The sequence below is a fragment of the Bison bison genome, unplaced genomic scaffold (genome assembly GCF_000754665.1).
Source record: "Bison bison bison isolate TAMUID 2011002044 unplaced genomic scaffold, Bison_UMD1.0 scf7180017864308, whole genome shotgun sequence".
NCBI lineage: Eukaryota > Metazoa > Chordata > Mammalia > Artiodactyla > Bovidae > Bison > Bison bison.
The window spans coordinates 734220-741380 of record NW_011494880.1 but is presented as its reverse complement, the minus strand read 5'-3'; the positions used below and the strand labels follow the sequence as shown (position 1 = coordinate 741380).

General features: G+C 39.4%; 1 pseudogene; it reads left to right on the top strand.

The window, feature by feature from the left end:
- LOC104997427 overlaps window positions 1–7161 on the top strand; it is a 58929-nt pseudogene that overhangs the window by 15238 nt on the left and 36530 nt on the right.

Below are 7161 nucleotides of genomic sequence, written 5' to 3'. Positions count from 1 at the left end.
CTGCATTCAGATGTTTATATCTTTCCTTTTCTCCTTTGCTTTTCGCTTCTCTTCTTTTCACAGCTATTTGTAGGCCTCCCCAGACAGCCATTTTGCTTTTCTGCATTTCTTTTCCATGGGGATAGTCTTGATGCCTGTCTCCTGTACAATGTCATGAACCTCATTCCATAGTTCATCGGACACTCTATCAGATCTAGGCCCTTAAATCTATTTCTCACTTCCACTGTATAATCATAAGGGATTTGATTTCGGTCATACCTGAATGGTCTCGTGGTTTCCCTACTTTCTTCAATTTAAGTCTGAATTTGGCAATAAGGAGTTCATGGTCTGAGCCACAGTCAGCTCCTTGTCTTGTTTTTGCTGACTGAATAGAGCTTCTCCATCTTTGGCTGCAAAGAATATAATCAATCTGATTTCGGTGTTGACCATCTGGTGATGTCCATATATAGAGTCTTCTCTTGTGTTGTTGGAAGAGGGTGTTTGTTATGACCAGTGCATTTTCTTGGCAAACCTCTATTAGTCTTTGCCCTGCTTCATTCCGTATTCCAAGGCCAAATTTGCCTGTTATTCCAGGTGTTTCTTGACTTCTACTTTTGCATTCCAGTCCCCTGTAATGAAAAGGACATCTTTTTGGGGTGTTAGTTCTAAAAGGTCTTGTAGGTCTTCATAGAACCGTTCAACTTCAGCTTCTTCAGTGTTACTGGTTGGGGCATAGACTTGGATTACTGTGATATTGAATGGTTTGCCTTGGAAACGAACAGAGATCATTCTGTCATTTTTGGGATTACATCCAAGTACTGCATTTTGGACTCTTTTGTTGACCATGATGGCCACTCCATTTCTTCTGAGGGATTCCTGCCCGCAGTAGTAGGTATAATGGTCATCTGAGTTAAATTCACCGATTCCAGTCCATTTCAGTTCGCTGATTCCTAGAATGTCAACATTCACTCTTGCCATCTCCTGTTTGACCACTTCCAATTTGCCTTGATTCATGTACCTGACATTCCAGGTTCCTATGCAATATTGCTCTTTAGAGCATTGGACCTTGCTTCTATTACCAGTCACATCCACAGCTGGGTATTGTTTTTGCTTTGGCTCCATCCCTTCATTCTTTCTGGAGTTATTTCTCCACTGATCTCCAGTAGCATATTGGGCACCTACTGACCTGTGGAGTTTTTCTTTCAGTATCCTATCATTTTGCCTTTTCATACTATTCATGGGGTTCTCAAGGCAAGAATACTGAAGTGGTTTGCCATTCCCTTCTCCAGTGGACCATATTCTGTCAGACCTCTCCACCATGACCCACCCATCTTGGGTTGCCCCACAGGCATGCCTTAGTTTCATTGAGTTAGACAAGGCTGTGGTCCTAGTGTAATTAGACTGACTAGTTTGAGTATGGTTTCAGTGTGTCTGCCCTCTGATGCCCTCTTGCAACACCTACCGTCTTACTCGGGTTTCTCTTACCTTGGGCGTGGAGTATCTCTTATGGCTGCTTCAGCAAAGCGCAGCCAATGCTCCTTATCTTGAATGAGGGGTATCTCGTCACTGCCACCCTTCCTGACCTTCAACGTGGGATAGCTCCTGTAGGCCCTCCTGTGCCCGCACAGCCACGGCTCCTTGGACGTGGGGTTGCTCCTCCCGCCTGCCGCCCTTGGCCTTGGGCGTAGGGGCGTGGGGTAGTTCCTCCCACCCACCGCCCCTGGCCTCGGGCTTAAGGGCGTGGGGTAGCTCCTAAACATTACAAAGTAGTAATAATTCTAAAAACAGGTTATCCATCCTAGGGAATATTTGATCACCAACTTTGAATAGAACCCTCAAGAAAGGAGCATTCAATTTTCTTTACTTAGATGTAAAACAGGTTTTCTGTGTATATAAGTGATTGACTGGATACTTGCAAATACATGTTTTTTTCTCCGTAATTTTCTAAAATTAATACTTGGAATTTTTCTCTTTCAAAAAACATCACTGAGAGATAACACTCAAATAAGTGTGTGATATTAGTAACGCATGCATGTGTACTCTACGTTCCAGAGATGATTGCATTAGGTATAAGTTACTCAGTGATTTCCTACTGAGAAAACAATGGAAAATTAGTGAAGTCATGATATTTGACTCAGCAAGATAAGGTAAACTGATATTTGTGAGATTCTTCAACAGTGAAAGTGAACAAGCAGCAGTGAAAGCTGAAACAAGCTGAAAAGTAGAAATAGAGGCCGAATGGAAATTAGAAAACCACTGAGAGTTGACTTGGTGTTAATAAGCTAGAACTACTCTGTCATCTGCATTTAACTGGGGAGAAACAATGAGTATTAAATCCATCAGTACTTGGAGTAGTGATTAAAATTTTTGATTGAATTTATTTCCTGAAAGAACTTATTTTTGTCAAAGAATTGCATTTTTATTTGATTTTGCTGAATTTATTTTTATTTTACACATTACTGTTCTTTCACTACCCAAACATTCTTTCTGCCTCCTTCCCACCTCCTATCCTTGTCTTCTATCCTTTTTCCTTTGTTCCTTCCCTCCCTGAATTCTTTCTTTCTTATTCCTTTGCATTTCCTTTCCTTTTAACATCTAGATGTGATAAGAAATCTAGAGAAACCACATTTATTGGTTTCCCCTGTAACACATCAGAAAATCAATGCTGCAATTTTCCCCCAGCAAGTATGTATGCCAATACCTTGGAGCAAACTTTATTTTCTCCAAGAAGACCCTCAATGCTATGTGAGACCATGGGAAAAGCAGAAATTTGGCTCATCAGGACCTATTGGGATTTTGAATTTCCTTGCCCATACTTACCGAATTTTGAGTTTGTAGGAGGTTTGTATTGTAAATCTGCCAAATCATTACCTCAGTGAACTCGGTGAAGATGGCTCAGTCACGTCTGACTCTTTGCGACCCCATGGACTGTAGCCTACCAGGCTCCTCTGTCCATGGTATTTTCCAGGCAGTAGTACTGGAGTGGATTGCCATTTCCTTCTCCAGGGAACTTCCCGGCCCAGGGATCGAAGCCGGGTCTCCCACATTGTAGACAGATGCTTAACCGTCTGAGCCACCAGGGAAGTCATTTCCTAAGGTAAGTCTATTACAGTAAAGGGATTTTTTTGTGTGTCTTTTATGATAAAATCTTTATTGTCCTTTAAAGTTTATGTTTCAATAACAGAGATATGCTGCTGAATGTCTTCAGTTTACTACTCCTAATATATTTTCAAAACCATTGGGGTCTCATATGAATGTTGTTACCTTTTTCTTTTTTTCCCCCTTTACATTGATATTTAAGCAGAAGAACGAAGTCTTCCAAGTGACATGTTAAAAAATATAAGTGTCTTCATGTATTTACAGATATTGGATTGAAAGAACTTTGGAAATCACTAAAGAGCCTGCTGTAGTCTTCCTAACAAGCATGATGGACTTATGAATAGGGGTATTTATTATGATCAGCTGAGTGATAAGTTGCTTTAGTGAGTCTTGAGCAGACTCTTACTACAGACTTTGGTCAGTAAGAAGGTTATGTGTGGCTGGAAGATGTGAAATCAGACAGGGCTTCTTGGAGAGCAATGGACTTTACTCAGCCAGGAAAGAGTTGAAAAAAGTTTTCTGATGTGACAATGAATTCAATTTCAAATTCACTTTAAGAAGTGAAAATAATTTTCTGGTGAAGATTTCTAGAAACTGTCAGTCTCATCAGAGAGCATAAGAAATAAATCGGGAGTCCTCAACATAAATTAGAAACCATAAAACTGAGAAACCTAAATGTTGAATTGGTTCTTTATGACCATAATATTGGGTATTTTAGGGTGAAAAAGAAAATCATATATCCATATTTCAATATTATTAAAGAATAAATATGAGCTGCCAGAAATATTGGAAGGAAACATTTAGAAGTAAAAGGAAATAAGAGGTAAACATAGAAAGAATATTGTACTATATTAATAGGCAGTGAGGAGACAGATATTCATTAACCTGGGTGTAAGTGATCTGGTAAAGGATCTGCCCATGATATGGGAAACCTCAGTTCAATTCCTGGGTCTGGAATATCCCCTGGAGCAGAGATAGGCTCCAGTATTGAGCTTCCCTGGTGGTGCAGATGCTAAAGAATCTGCCTGCAATGTGGGAGACCTGGGTTCAATCCCTGAGTTGGGAAAATCCCCTGGAGGATGACATGGTAACCCACTCCAGGATTATTGCATGGAGAATCCTCATGGACAGAGGAGACTGGTGGGCTGCAGTCCATGGGGTCACAAAGTTGCTCACATGAGGGAGCAACTAAGCACAGCACAGCACAGGTAAATGAGCATAATCTCTGTAGGAGATAGCAGGGTAAGAGGTATTCCCCAGAGAGTTCCTGATTTTTCTTAAGGGTAACATTGATACTGAAGTTTAAATTTTCACTTCATTTGGAGGAGAACAGATGCATATATGTGTGTGGCTGAGTCCCTTTTTGCCCACCTGAAAATATAACAATATTGTTGGTCTGCTATACTGCAATATAAAATAAGACATTAAAAATTGTTTTAAATGAAATTTGTTAACTACAAATTGGCACTTACCAAGAGCATTGCCAATGACTGAACAACAAGGCATTTGCCATCTGCCTCTACTGAGATCGAATCCCATGCTGCTACAGCTGTTGATCTTCAACAATCCCTGAAGGAGTTCAGGATGGACTGAGGCACCCTGTGCTCCAGGGAATCTGGTGGGACAAGTCTTTAGATAGTTGGATGTTTTAGGAACAGATTTTATGATCTCAATCCTTACATCTCCTCATAGCTAGAGAAGCACTAAATCCCTCCATGGTGACATCAGACCCTCATGACTAACAAAAAACCTTTTGTAAATTGAGTACTTCGTGATATTGAAGTCCCCCTTCACCAAAACCTTATATATTGACTTTCCCCCACTGCCGCTTTGGAGCAGTCTCTCAGTGCTATCTGAGATGCTGCCTCCTGGGCTGCAGTCCTCATTTTGCCCAAAATAAAACTTAACTCACAACTCTCAAGTTGTACATCTTTTTTAGTCGACAAATTTCACTTCAGGATTCTGAATATGTTTTCATACCAATCAAGTTATAGCTGAAGACAAGCTCTATTGACTTATTACTGGAGGTAATAATACATTATCTTAAATAGTTAAAGGAACAGAAAGAGACATGACGTATTCCATGGCTCACCAGATAATACCATGCCACACTATTACATTTATCCTTCCACCCCCAACTTTTCACATGCAATTTCAGAAAAATAACAGACATGCTTCATAAGAGCAGGAAATTATTCTATTCTAAACCCAATTATTAATATAGATACTGGAGTAATATGAATACCAATCACGGCTTATGTCTCTGATGAAAAAATTATACCAGTCACAGAATAGAAAAGAACTGCGAGTTAAATCAAGACTCCTAATGAAACATGGTATAAGTGTGTAACTCTTAATATATCTGTGTGTGTGTAATTTTTTTTTTTTCAATCACTGTTTAGGGAAATGAGTCAAAATGGTAAAACACCAATTCCTAGGATATCAGATACTCTCTTAACATTAGCTAAGCTAAAAATAGCAGTCTACATTTGTTTATGGCACTGTCTTTCCCCTGGTAATTTTACTAGCTTTAAATTGAGAAACATCATTAATTGTAGGGTGACTATATAACACATCTCGAGAGGGTGACATTCACATATACTCCATTTCTTAAAAGATCTTTTTTAGCCCTATTAATAAGTGAAGCAATAAAGGTGAGTAAAGTATCCTGAACTAATAACAGGAAGTTAGATCAAGTTATTTAAAATATATTGCCTATAAACTGGTATGCTACAAATTTTAAAAGTCTAGTTTGAAACCCTTCTTGGGCTTCCTTACAAAGAATATCTTTATAAATTTGCGAACAGGTCTGTTGGTTCATAAAATTAATTTTGAGAGGTGGGTGGCTCCAAGAGTAAAGAATCTGCCTGCAATGCAGAAGACCTGGGTTTGATCCCTGGATCAGGAAGATCCCCTGGAGAAGGGAGTGGCAACCCACTCCAATATTCTTGCCTGGAGAATTCCATGGACTGAGGAGTTTGACAGGCTACAGTCCATGAGCTTGTAAGAATTAGACACAATTGAGTGACTAACACACACACCATGAGAACATCTGGCTCTTATCACTTATTCATTTTGGGTAATGATTTGGTTCCATGTCTTTAGGTGTAATCACTCATTATATACTTAAGCCATCATTTTCAGAAACACATTTCCTCTTAAGCAGACTAGATGGCTCTAGGTGGCAGGAGACAGACTCAGTCTAACAGTGTCTCTCACAAATCTCTCAAATCTGCCTATCTGGAGGTGTAGAAGAGCCTCTTCCCACTAGGATCCTGCACTTGTGTAACAGAGAGAAATTTATCCCTGCAGGAAATGGAAGAATTTGTTCAAAGTTCAGGCGAATATAGTATTGTGGTGTTTCCTCTGGGGTCAGTGGTCACATACTTCACAGAAGAAAAGGCCAATCGCATTGCCTCAGGCCTCGCCCAGATTCTAGAGAAGGTTAGTTCAAACTCCAATCCTTGTGAGTAGCCACTTTGCAAACTGGAGAAAATGTGTAGCTAATAGTACTCTTAAGATGAAAGTTGTAACTCATCCTTTACTGAGCAGAACTGGTACCACCTTTAAGTAAAAATGTCTCAAAACATTTAAATGTATGTGGGGCACATTTTACCATTTGCCTCCAGAGTCTTCACATTACTATGAAAATACATCTTTTTAGGAAATCACTTATTTTCAATGAAAAAGAGATGAAAATGTTAAGATTCTAGTAAATTTTTATTGTTTGAAATCTTATGACTTGTACTGATTCTTTCCAAAAGTTTTCAGAGGTGTCAGCTCCAAGGTCCAGGAAAAGAGAGGTAACACATAGAGAGGAATCACACTCAAGAATATTCTTTATATCGCTTGGCTTTATTAAGACTTAAAGTGTAGTTGGTTTAGAAATAGAAGCCTAATCTTTCTAAGTTGAATTTTCTATAGTTAGAACAATTAAAAATCCTAATGCAATTGAAGAAGGAATTCTTAGGGCCTGGACTTCATCTTAGGCCTGTTCATGCTGATCACGCTCGGCCACCCTTCCAATGGACTCTGAACTCTGTGTTTAGTGCCTATGAAAACAACAACAGAAGGATAAGACCC